The sequence below is a fragment of the Zonotrichia leucophrys genome, chromosome 3, assembly GCF_028769735.1.
Source record: "Zonotrichia leucophrys gambelii isolate GWCS_2022_RI chromosome 3, RI_Zleu_2.0, whole genome shotgun sequence".
Lineage (NCBI taxonomy): Eukaryota > Metazoa > Chordata > Aves > Passeriformes > Passerellidae > Zonotrichia > Zonotrichia leucophrys.
Genome location: NC_088172.1, coordinates 15,615,011 through 15,628,509, shown reverse-complemented (window position 1 = coordinate 15,628,509; position 13,499 = coordinate 15,615,011). Strand labels below are relative to the sequence as shown.

At 37.0% G+C, this 13,499-nt stretch overlaps 1 protein-coding gene across 1 annotated transcript in view; it reads left to right on the top strand.

The window, feature by feature from the left end:
- The window catches only part of UBE3D (ubiquitin protein ligase E3D), a 77,552-nt gene that overhangs the window by 31,447 nt on the left and 32,606 nt on the right, over positions 1-13,499 (top strand). The gene's annotated exons all lie outside the window — the stretch shown is intronic.

The window sequence follows — 13,499 nt, the reverse complement described above, 5'->3', positions numbered from 1 at the left end:
GTGTGACAGTGGCAGTGAGCTCATATTAGGGCTGTGTTTTCTACATAGTGCTGAATTCCCGTGGTTTGTGGTTAGAGCCTTTCCTGGGGACAGTGGTGGGACCATTAGTAACAAGGCAAGGATATAGATACCACATTGCTGCTGACTTTGCCTCTTTGCCACTCTTCCTGCACAGCCTAGATGGGAAACTCAGATTGTCTTGCAGAAGGCAGCCCTGCATTTCAGTCATGGTCTTAGGTGAGGTTACTGCACCTTGCCTTGCTTTTGCAGTGCAGACATCTGAGCCAGTTGACAGTCAAGTCCTCAGGTGCTGCAGTGTAGAGCATGTGGGTGAAAGTAAATTGTTGCCAGTTCTGGATTGCTTAAAAACACTGCACATTGAACCTTGGAAGTTTAGGAAGTGAGTGATGAACAGTTCAGGTGTCCAGGCAGGGTCAGCTGTTGAAACCAGTAGCTTCATCAGCCCTGCTCATCCATCAGGTCACTGAGTACCAGGAGTGAGTGATGCAAATACCTCCCAGTGTGCTCGCAGTGCACAGAAACAGCAGGTTACACCAGCTTTACAGCATTTATGCATTGGGTCTGAATGTCTTCTTTTTTTCACCTGTAACTACTAATTAAAAAAAAATCTTACTTAATAAAGATATGTTTATTTATCATAATTGCATCTATCAATCCATTTCTAGTGGCTACATGCATGAATTTCAACAGTCCCTTCCCTAAGGCCACATTAGTCAGTATAAGCTCTGACTGATAAGTAGAAGAATTTTTTTTTCCAAACTCATAAGGATGTGTAAAAATTTTATGATGTTGCTTTAACAAGGCCCACTGAGATTTGGGATTAGATATCTAAGGCCTTATTGAAGACAAAACCTTTCCTATGTTCAGCCATGCAGAGCAAAGCTACTCTTCAGACAGCACTTTAAAAGTGAAGATAATTTGATAAACATAGAATTGAAATAATAGAGAAAGGTATGAGGGATCTTTCCTCTGAATTCTTTACTGCAAAGCCTCAGTCACTATTAACAAATATAAAATGTAAATTGGAGTGGCAGCATTGAACTTTAAGGCCATTTCACTCTACTAGGAACCAGCAGTGAAAATCTTTAGCATTGTTAGAAGAAAACTATTTGCAATACTGAAGAAAAGCAGAGGATGGAAGATAGACTTCATTCCCTAGCAGGAGAATTCATTCTCCTGTACAGTTAATCAGATTTCTTAGTCTCACTCTTCAGCACCCAAATCTTTGTTCTTTCTCTAAGAGGTAATTTTTACTCAGGTATGCCACTGTTGGGGCCTCAGTTTAGCGTCCCTCTACTTCCTTCTCCTGGGAAACTCTAGAAGGAAAATTAAGTGGAATGTATTTCACGAGATATTTAATGTTCAACTCCTTCTTGTTTTCTTTGAGGAATTAAGAAATGAAACTGTTTCCACAGGCTTGGAAATTAAAAATCTGATTTAACATTAGGCCATTTAACTAAATTATAAAAATTGAACCTAATATTTTTAGGAAGGGTATTTTACAGGAGGCCACAGTGCAGTTGGCAGAAAGTTTTAAGTTCCACATTTTCAAAGCACCAGACTTGCTTTATACATTTTCACCCCTTTGCTTAAACCTGAGCAATCTGTCTATCCAGAAACTTAACTGCATTCTTTGTCTCTCTCAAGAAACCAGGTGTTCTCCTTTTGTGAGGGTTATAGATTCATAAATACGTACACTATTCCATTCAGCTTCCTTTGGGTAAATTTCTACTGTTTTCATTTTCAGTGTTTGCTGTGAAAGTATTTAGATTCGCTGAGAGGGCAGTCAGAGGGTAGCTGAGCTGCACAGTCCCAGAAAACCTTGAAGAAAAAATGGAAGCCTTAATGTGGCTGGGGATGGTATTGCTGTGTTTTCAAGCAGTGAAAACACTGAGTATTGAATGACTTAATGCAGACACATAGGTGTTCTAGATCAGTGATTAAGCTACAGGTACTGGTCTTTAAGCAGCATCTGCATGAATTTTTACACTGTGTAGATCCAACAGGAATATGTAATCCCTCCTATGCCCCAATGATGTTTTGTTTTCATAAGTGATGGGAGCATTGTCTTGGAATGTCCTTTTTACCTACCTTGCTTAATGTAGAATGATTTAGTCTGGATACAAAGTTCTGCTTTTAAGGATGAAGAGTTAGTAAATCGTTAAATCTGATGAAACACCAAACAATTATTGTTCATCTCTGGAATTGTTTTGCTACTGTGGGGCCTTCTTTTGTTTTTTCTGCAGCATCTCTGAGATTTTAGATTTTGTTCATAATGATTATTGCAGTTGGGCACACATGACATAGTTGCTGCTGCTCTGTAGATATTTCAGTCAGAGTTACCAGTTTGGAAATCAGCTGGTAGCTCTTTTGGGCAAGCAAACCAGGTATTTTTGGACTGACTTCAGTAATGTCTCACTGAATCAAGGAGGATTTCAAACAAATTAAACTGGAAAACAAATCAGTTACGGATGAAACTAGGAGCTTAATAACTCAAAATAATTCTTGACATTGCATTTGTGATGCTTAGAATTATTATAAGAGATCAAGAATAGTAAGTATTTTTTAAAAAAATCTTGGACTTTGTATACTAATTTATTTTGAAATAGGTATACTAGTAAAAGACCTTGCTAAGGTACTGCAGCTTGGTTCACTGACCTGTTTTCATTATGAGAACTACTTTTCTTTGAAAACTAAATTATCTTTACAGCCTCCAGCTTTTTTTTATCCCCTTGCTCTTAGAATAATTTGCTCACCTGAGAAGTGATTGGGTGAACTGAAGTGAATTAAATGCCATTTCAAATTACATAGGTCTTCTCTTTCTTAAGCATCTGACCCTCGGTGGATCTGGACATACTGCTCATGAGGTTTTTGGAACCTTTTTAACTGAACTAGTGCAAAAGAATAGAATACTAGAATTCTTGTATTTGATCTGCCTTGCCACTGTTTAGAATGATGGTTTTGGATTTTTTGATTGCCTCTTTATCAACCTTTCACATTTTGCATAGTGAAAAATAATTCTCAGATACTGGATGTAGCATTTGTACAGAGGGAAACTTTCTGTGAAGGGCCCTTGTATTTATAATAGGATACCTGACCCCATATTTTTTATGTTCACTAATACAACATCTCATTTTGATGATTTTTAAATAAAGATTATAGTTTCATGGAGAGATGTAAAGGCACTTTCAGGAGAGTAGTGTTATTGATAACATCTGGGCATTCAAAAATTTAGGCATGCCAATATTTTTGGAAAAGACATCTATGTCTTCCTCCTGAGTCTCCTATTTTATGATTGGAGTTTCCAGCCTTGAGAGGGAAAAGCATGGGGAAAGAGCCTGTAAAATTATTCCTGTGTGAGAGTTTGGTGGAAGTGGAGCCCAGGAGACAGCAGAGATATTTTGGGTTTTCTCTGGTCCTTTTACCTAGTGTCAGCCCCTGGAGGGGCTGAGAGACAGCCTGTTGTCTCAGCCTTCAGGTGAGAAGCTCAGCTACATGCAGGAGATGCTGCTAATGTGCAGACAGTGAGGAGAAGTTGCTCTACATGTATGACCCATCTCTAGACTCCCTTGATAAGATTCTGTAAGTTCTTGAGGTTGGTTTACAGAAAAAATACACCAAGGCAAACAGCTTTTTTTTTTTTTTTTCTGGGATAATGGAGTGTTTGTGGCAGTACTTGGACTTGATAGTGTTAGGTTAACAGCTGCACTGTATGATCTTAGAGGTCTATCCCAATCAAAGTGATTCTGTGATTTTATATTTTCTGTCTGTCTTGCCAGTTACCTCCACATTCCTTCTCCTGCCCTGACTTTTAAGCACATTTGCTTTATTTGCACAATTTTGGAGATAAACCTTTTGTGTTATACTTTTCCCACAATATCTGTAAAGCAATTGTTCATCTAGAGGAATACATAGTTAATGATGAAAAAAAATATGGGTTGACAACAACAGCTGCAAGAAGAGTGTGCTGAGGAAAGCAGCCAGTCCAGCAGACATCACTAGTCCCATAAGCAGGCTTCCCTAAAATTAAATGAACCTTTTAGGGGTGAGCTGTCTGGAACTGCTTTACATTCACTAGAGTAACTATATTGATGTCAGCAGGTGCCCTGAAGGAGCTTTTACACAGTACTTTGTTTTTCTACAGCTCTACTATGCACTTGCACCCTTCAGGAAATAAGTGCTATTAGAAGAGGCATATTCACATTTGCTGGGGCAAGTGGCCTTTATATACCCTTAAATACATATCCAAAGTCTTAAGAGTTTAGAAAAAAACAAAGAAAGTGATGTAACCTGAGAATTCAAGTATTTGGTTCAGACATACTGGGAAGAGAGGCTTTTTAGTTTGATGGTGTCGCTGCTCACATTTGCTATTCCTTGCAAGTAAGATGGCACCAGTCAGGCTGCTAGCACAGGTCAGTAGCACGCTGCTGTGTCCTCTGCATCCAGCCCAAGCACAGTAGTCTACAGTTATTGTCATACATTAGGGATATAATGAGCAATCTGTTCTAATTTAGAGCAAGGTGTATCCAGGAAGGAATCAAGAGGTGCTTAAGGTGAAGAAAAGTATTTTAGGAAGCATTCAAATCTATCCGATCATTCTGAGTTGTACAGCTGTATTCAAGAAAACTGCATTGTGAAGTCATAGTACTACTTTTGCTACTGCCATCCTCCGCTATGGTGAATTCTCAGCAGTGATCTGGCTGCAGGAATCTGATCTTTATTGTTTTCAGAGAAGTTACTTTAATTCTTTCTACCTGGGATGCAGTAAGACGCGAAAAAAATGCAGCTTAAAGACTTAACACAACCATGAAGGTGAAGAAGCTTATTCTAAAGCTTTGGCCATGCAGTTTTTATGACAGTAATTTGCCTCTCCTTTTAGTGGGACCTCATTGCTTTGCTGCTGAGAAGTCAGCAATTGCATTGTACTTTGGAGCTGCACCAGCAATTCTGCATAGTGTGGATGTTAAAGAGCAGTCACAGCAGACTTTAGGCGGTGCTCAGCAAGAGCTAAACTCCAGTGCTTTTCTTGGTTTTGTAGGAAAATTAAATGAATGTGGATTCTACTCTTGCACCCAGGTAGGCAAAAATTATGTAGGATTTTTTAAAAAGTAGTTTAAAAAATACATATTGTGACAGAATTCACTGTCTGCCATGTTTTCTTCCTGTTATATCTAGAGGTTTGACATCACAAGCCCAGCAGGAGCTTTTTCTCTGTGACCTTCTATTCCTCAGTTAGTTGCTCTAAAAAGACCTTCACTGTAACTGATGAACATTTGCAGCAATTTTCTGCTTTTACAGGTTCAGTTTTTGCAGTAAGCTGTTGATCTTGTAGATGAATAAAGAAAGACTGTCTCTATCCATAGACAGTTGTTGCTATGGGTTGGCTCTGTGGCTAGATCTGCTGCTGCTCTACCTTTATGGACTCTGGTTTTGCTGGTAGAGCATATTCTGGGACATACCCAGCAGGTTTGGGATTTTATATCCAAGACCGGTTCCCATGAAATTAAAATAACTTTTTCACTTCATTCTTTGATGAGCCTATTTCTGCTTACCTGGTGCTGAAACTAAATAAAGACTAAATATGTCTTAGTTGTACTCACAGACCATCTGTACAGTTTGAGTACTGTTGAGAATTTTAAATTTAGTACATTTGTGAGTGTTTGTAGTCCCACATATCTAGGTGTCCCATTGAACATAAGTCTGCAGTAGACATTGTTGCTTGATTTAGGTTTTCATACATCCATTTTAGATCCTATGAATCTTCAACCTACAGATTTCAGAATAGATGAACACCTGCTAATCCTTCTGTGATGTTTAAGCTTTATTTCAGTGATTCTTGCAGCTGAAATTGTGTTTTGTCTTCCACAGAGACTGTACAGTTGGTGCTGTTTTGCAATGGAATGAAAATATTTTATGGGTGATAAGAGTTTGCAGCTTAAAATTAATGCTTTTGAAATTGCATAGCAGCCAGATGGAGGAGGAAAGGCAATATAGAAAAGAAGTTGGTGAACACCCAAGAATATTTAGTCTGGAGAAGTATGCTGAGCATTACTTTGAAATTACATACTCCAAGGCAAAGTTACTCCTGGACAGAATTAAAATGTCAAGATTTATTGCCATGCAAGAAGTTGCAGTATGTTGAGATAGCTTTCTGTGCTTCAGAGAAATAATCTGATTGTAAACAACCTTGTCTGTCTTGGACCAGTATATTAACACAATTGTTTGGTTTTCTGCTTTTGCCCTTTACCCTTTGAGAAAAAAAGAATTTAATTCTGTGGACTATGCAGAGGCTTTGTTCTGTAAATAGCATTTCCTAATAAATATCCCAAAACCAATGTAGTTACATTTAATATAGGGCAGGTGAGTCTACCAAAAATGTTGGTTGGTGTGAAGTGATTTGGGCTTTGCTTTACAGTTTGAAATAGGCAGCTTTACTTCTCTTTCTGACTTCCCTTAAATAGCTTGCAATGATCAAAAAATGTCAAGAAGTTATAAAATAATGTCAAGTGCGTTAATAAAATTAATGCCGTTGAGATTAATATATAGTTGTTTAATGCAAACAAAATTATTTAATCCACTGGCTTTTAATGTACCTTTTAGCATGAGTTATTTAATCTATGCAATATACTGGAGTTAGAAATGAGAAAACTGCATGTGGAGTATGTATTTTAAATCATAAAAGCATTCATCAGAGCAAATAGCATAATTTTAATTAAAAGGTGCTTTGAAATACTACAAGACCAGTTGACACCTCTTATGTCAGCCCATCTGAAAAATATTATGACACTGGTACTCTGGTGAGATTAAATCTGAATTTTCATTATAAGGCTTTCTTATTAGTATTAAATAACTTGCCCTTTTCAAATGGTGACACATTGAAAGTTCAAGAAAGGCTTACATTTTGCAGGACAGGGTATTTTAAACCTGGTGAATTGTTTTTGCAGTGGATTTCTAGCTAACTTCTTTTTTACTAGACTCCAGATTTGCATATTTTTTCCCATCAAAGTATTCATTACTCAGGGAAAAAAAGCTAGAAGACTGTTAATAGTGAGCATGTCGTTCTATATGCACCTCTTATAGTAATTTATAGAAATATGTATCATTATATGTTAATAGGATGGTTGTATATATAACTAATATAATTAAATATACTACATTAAAGTATATGTACAATATGCTATATATATGATGCACTTTAGTGTAAGGATTATATATCAGTAATTTTATAATGAGATTGCTTTGCAAGTGATAATATTTAAGGCCATGTGAAAGTACAGAAATTCAGTTAAATGAAGTCTTATCTCTGTAGTGCTACACTGAAAAAGAAAATGTTTAAAACTTCAAGATGGAGCTTCTGTATTGACCACTGTAGTCCATTCCAAAAAATACAGAGGAATGCTCACTGCCTTCTTACTTCCCTAAATATTTTGCTCTTCTCTTGCTCATTTCTTTGCAGGGAAACCAGTGGGTTAAATTTCTGTTCTTATGTTTTTGTTTATTATGAGAGATTAAATACCTATTGGTTTGGGATACCATGCAACTAGTAAAGATCCCAGGGAAAATTTGCTCCAAGCCCACACTTGACACTCCCAGGTGCTCAGGATAAATAATGAATGGTAGAACATGACCACAGATGTTAGTTTCAGCATGGAAGCAATGGTTCTACAAAGCAAGTTTTTTTTCCAAAGGAAAGAAGTACTTTCACTGTAGGCAATGAAATACTGCACTTCTGAGTCGTCCATATTATTTAAATTTTGGTAAGAGTTCAGTAGCTAATGAGCAGGCATTGATTTTTATGTTGTTTTTAGATCGCTGGAAGGATAATTAAAAGTATAAATAACTTAGCCTCCTGGTACATTAAGTGTATAGACACATCATCAACCATAATTAAGAATTGTTTTTAGATTAAATCACTTTTACAAATAGTTATTTAATTTAGCAGGTTTGTCCTTTGGTTCAGTAAAGTCATCTGTCATTTCTCTCAGAGCTGTAGCTTGTGGAAAGGGCAGCTTTAACAACATCCAGTGAGCTCTGAGATTCAGGGCTGAGCTTCTGTCAGCTTTTATATTGGACTCTTCAGCACAGGCTTCATTCATCAAAGCACTGAAGCTACAGTTAACATCTCCTTCAAGAGTTTGACAGCATTTGGAGCCCTAAATGCAGAGCACATTTACCTAGATCATAATTAATAAAATCTAGTCAGTACATTGCTTCAGCAACACTGAGTAAGAGCTTTTGCATTTTCCAGTTTTGACCTGTGTAGACTATCCTCAGTTAGTGTATTTATAGAAGTAGCTTGCTAAATTAGAGGTGATGATGGGGATGTTCTGGAAAGGAAAAAAGGGCTTATCTGTTCCTCTTCTAAGCCTTACTTTGTCTGTTGCTGAGACAGCTCAGTTGCATTTAAAAGTGAATCTCATGTACAATGAAGCATTATTATTGATAAATGTCTTTAGCACTGATGGAAGAGGCTTCTTTTGAAATATACGCAATCTAGTCAGAAGCCTGGTCCAGTTATTAAAAATCTTGTGAGAATCTTCATCAGTTTTTCTCAAGTTTGATATACAAAGTTTTCTTTTGCTTCCCTGATTTGCCATGTATATTGCATTTTTCCATGAACACTTAGGATGTTGTGGGTGGATTCCATGACCTGATGGATGACTGTGTTAGTTTACTACTTATATCAAGAAATTATGAAATGAATGCAGTTTGTTATTTTGGTGTTTTAAAACTTGCTTTTAAGAAAACAGTTTTGAAATTTTATTCTAACTTATACAGACAATTCATTGGTATGAATTCCAGAGGGAGCAGTGGACAAATACCATTCCCTGATGCATGGTGATTCAAATGTAAAACATTTTCTGAAACCATTGTGATCAATTGTTTCTGTTAGAGAAGCGACTGTCTTTCATCTTATGTAATTTTCAAGTTTTACTCCTCTCTGCTTTCAGAATTAATTGCTTGAATTGTTGATTTCTTTTTATTTTTTAAGGAAATCAAAATTTTCCTGGGTTTCGCATTATTATCAACTAAACAACTTTGAAAATACCACTTAATTTTTAAAAACATTTTATACATGTGACTATGGGAACTTTGCTTTTCTAGCTGTATTTCTTTGACTAGTTATGGGAATGTGAGAATCATATAAAAAATTATAAATTTCTCCTTCAAATGACCAGTTCCTTAGAGAAGGTATTGAAAAGGACAAGGAGGAAGATAGTCTCAGTTTGTCATTTTTATTTCTTACTTGTTTGGAGTGCTCTGTTCTGACAGTTTAGCACAAAGCACATTGTTGTTTCACTACAGCATCTACCCAAGCATCACCCTCCTTGAGCAGAGTTTTACTTCTTCATTTCTGTACTACTTCAGTTCAGTTCTGAATTGTGTGCCAGAAATATATGGAAGTTTTATTAGCATTCATCGTATGTGGTTCTGTCGTTTTCAGAATGAAAGTTATGTGAAGGTTCTAGTTGTATCTTTCAATCTAATGTCTGTTGATTGTGTTTTCATGGGTGAGACTAATAGATATCTCTTAAATTGAACAGAAGAAGTTCTGAATTTGAGGTTTCACTCTGATCTGCAGAAGTTGCACCTCAAGTTTGATTAACACTGGGGAAGCCTCTGACTGTTGTTCTTACTAGGGATCAATTCAATTATCACCAACTCTTCTTCTTGCCTCAGAATTTAAGATTTTTTTTTCCAGTTGTCCTGAACCCACAACATAGAGTGTACTTAAGTAAAAGCACCAAGCCTCTCAGTTTGTTTCACTCATTAGGGAGTGTGGTGGGCTCTGAAGAACGTTTACTTTGTTTATAGTAGTTGATTTTGCTAGACAGAAATACCATATTAATAAATTCATGCTCATATTCTCCCAGGAAGCACCACGTGATTAGCTGGTATATATGTTGCTGTGTTCCATTAGCAGCTTTTCTCTGTGGAGCAACTAATGTGCATTCCTTCTCTGTACTCTCCTGAAAATCAGGAAAACATGAAACTTCCCCAAATCTAATTTTTTGAGATCTTTCTTAAGAAAATTTAGTTGAAATAAGCTAAAAGGATTAATACAAGTTTTGGGGAAGAGTGGGATAAAGAAAAGAGAGAGAAAATGGAAAGAATGAAGTGGCAGACAAAATGCTTAGGATTATTTGTGTTTTCCTGTTGGTGAGATCACGGACACACAAAACTGGATGATAATGGTGATTTGCAGAGGTGGATTTAACATCCTGTGAAAAAAAAATCACTCTGGCATGCTCTTTTCTTGACTCGGAGCATGGTCTGAGTTTGTACCATTTTCCTGAGTATGTTTTCCTACATCTTACTCTATTCAAGCCTGGTTTCTAAAGCTGAGTCACATTTCCCTCAAATACTGGCAAGGCCAATAAGTAGTGGTGAGATTTTACTTGTCACAAAATTGTCCAAAATAGGTGCACCCCACAATGACTTAGGGAATTTGTTTAGAATTTATAAATTTTGTTTGATACTGAGAATCATATTTTTTTCTGTCAGACTGTGAAGTCCAGAATCTCAAGATTTCTTTGTGCTGTAGAAAAGTTGAATATTTGCTGAAGGAATTATTCTGTTGTCAACCTCACTTTGCTCAAGCTTTTGTCTTATCTCCTCCCTTATTCCTTTCAGCCAGCATTGAAGCTGTGCTGTGATGTCTGGGAATTGTGCTGGGAGTGATCAGCTGAGCTGTCTGTGGATGCTCACTCTCCTGAGGAGCATTATCAGCCCATCTACCTCTTCCAGTAAAAAGCAAAGTCTTCTGTACTGGAAGTGAGACAACTGCTTTTATATAGAAAGACCATGAAACTAAGGTGAAAAACAGTGGATTCTTTGTGGTTTGTTTTGCTTTTGTTTTATGCATAGATGCTTATCTCTTTCCTCTACAATAGAGATTATGGAAAAGTGCTTCTAACAGCAGCAGGGGTAGAGAAGAGCAAAGAGAAATGATCTAATAAAGCACTGACTTTTCCACAACCATTTGTGTTAAATGCTGTGAAAGGGCAAGTCAGAAGGACTAATTCCTATCATGTGTGTTCCTGGAGCAGTAAATGCTGGGATATGTTTTGTTTGTAGTAAGGGAATGCACTGGAATAATTTCAGGAAATACTAATAATTGAGTAATTAATAAACAAGAACTCCAATATAGTTAGGCTAAATGTCTTTATGCAAACCTACTTTCCCTCAGCTAAACCAGCAGCCACAAAAGAAAAATCCCCAGTTTGGTGTCAGGGCTGTAGTAGTTGGATTTTAAAATGAGGAGGCATCTCCTTGTATCAAAACACAAGAATAGAATGAGGGTACTGATGTAAGTTGTGATGTTTTGAATATTGCTTGGAGTTCTGAAAAGTTTCTTTGAAGAAAGGGTGTTGATCTGTGGAAACACCCTCCCAAGACCCAGAACCTTAGCATACCGCCTCCAGTCTCCAAACTCTCTAGATGTGTTTGAAGGTGCCTGAACAATGCTTTGTTTAGATTTGCTGATTTCTGAAAAAGAGAGCCTCTATTTTGCTAACTTCACCTAAATTTTCCTGCATCACCAGATTGTAGAACATGTAGAGAAAAGAATCAGTAAGGAGCATATAAAGGTAAGTTTCTAATTATGTGGGGAAATGAAATTACCAAGGGATAAGGAAATGTAAAACTCCATTCTGGATTACAGTTAACAAGACTCCTTGGTTACTGAGTACTTAGGGCTCATCATCTAGCTTTGTCTTTCTCCTGGAACATTTATAGAATCACAGAATGGTTTGGGTTGGAAGGGACTTTAAGGATCTTCTAGTTGTTATCCTCCTGCTATGGGGAGGGATGCCTTCCAGTAGACCAGGTTGCTCAGAGAGAGCCCCATCCAACCTGGAACTGTGAACTAACTAGTCAGGGCTGCCTTTTCTGGGCTTGTGTTGTCTGTAGTCCTATAAAAGAATCCAGTTTCCATTCAACACTGACCTAGTATTTGTGACTTAACTGGAGGTTAGTGCCTTCCAATAATGAGAATACTCCAGAGTCTCTTCTAAACATCTTACCTTCCTGTCCTAGTGGTCAGTTGGGATTTTTTGTAGTAGCTTTAACAACTTTTCCAGATCCATGGGTCACAGTATAAATGTCCAATGAGATAGTACATATTATAAAACATGTTAATGTGTGGGAGGTTTTGGCCGCTGGCCTTTGGTATGGTCTCAGATAAGTTGGAAATCTGAAATGATGCACTGCCATTAGAAGAGCCAGGGGGTGCCTTCCTCCTTCTCCTTGCCATGTAAAACTTAGATCTTCTTCTGTCAAGATGACTCATTCGGGTTAGATTTGAGAAAAGAAATTATATATCTGGTAATCTAGATGTGATATGATTGTCTTTTATTGTGGGGACAAAAAAAAAAGAGAGAAAACACTTTTAGAGAGATGAAAACCCCTCTGGCATTCTTTGCATTATAGGTCTTCCTTCTATATATCAAAGCAGAGTTGGATTCTTATATACATACAGATAAATTAAGAAAGAGAAAAAGATGTAAATATTAGAAAAAAAAGCAAAGTGTTGAAATGTAAGTGGCTGATTTCAGACAAATAGAGGTAAGAAAGTGAAAGTACACCCACTCTTTGAAGAAAGATGTGTAAATTATGCTAAGTAGGACATCTTCTAGAAGAACTCAGAAGGTGCTGTGTATAAAAAGTGTATATGCAAGCCTTTGTGTAAGAAGCAAGACTTTACAGTGAGTCATTGGGTTTGGGAGGCCTGGGAGAATAAGAACCATCCAGGGTGACACAGATATTGTGAAGAGAGTATTTGTTCAGTTTTCACCATGCTGAATGCTGGGGCCCCAAGTGTCTAAAAAATGCAGCTATTTCTAGAAAGTACATTAAAATAAGCTGGTATGTTCACAGGCAGGGGTTCAGTCAGAAGAGCTGGAGGAATTTAAAATTGAAAGCTGATGCTAAGATTGTTTATTGAAATCTTGAAGTCTTGGACAGGGAAGGGTAGCAACCATTGTCTTCCAAAGAAATGCACTGAGGTCTGCTGAGAATAAATGCCATTCATCTTACCCAGGAGTATCTGATATTACCTACCCAAAGTTATTAAAGTAGCTGGATCACTGATCAGTCTGTAATTTTGTGTATTATGGAAGAAATAATCCTCAACTATAGGAAGCAGAATGATCTTGTATTTTGAGTAAATCTTGTTGAACTAATCTTGTTCTTCAGCATATGATAGTGGGAACACTTTACAGCAATATGCTTCAGAAATGTTGTTTTTATGAGTAACTCTAGAAATCTTAACTCTTTTGCTACATCCAAATAAAAAAAATCTGTAGAAGGTGAACTGGGATTGATTTTTGCTTTGTATTGACTGCTAGTAAGTTCCCAGTGAGCATAATGAACATCAGTTTTGAAAATCATGCCTGACCTCCTGTCTTCAAAATTGAGTGGAATCTTTCTAGAAACGAAATAAAAAGTGGAGGCATTATATAATTATATATTAATAT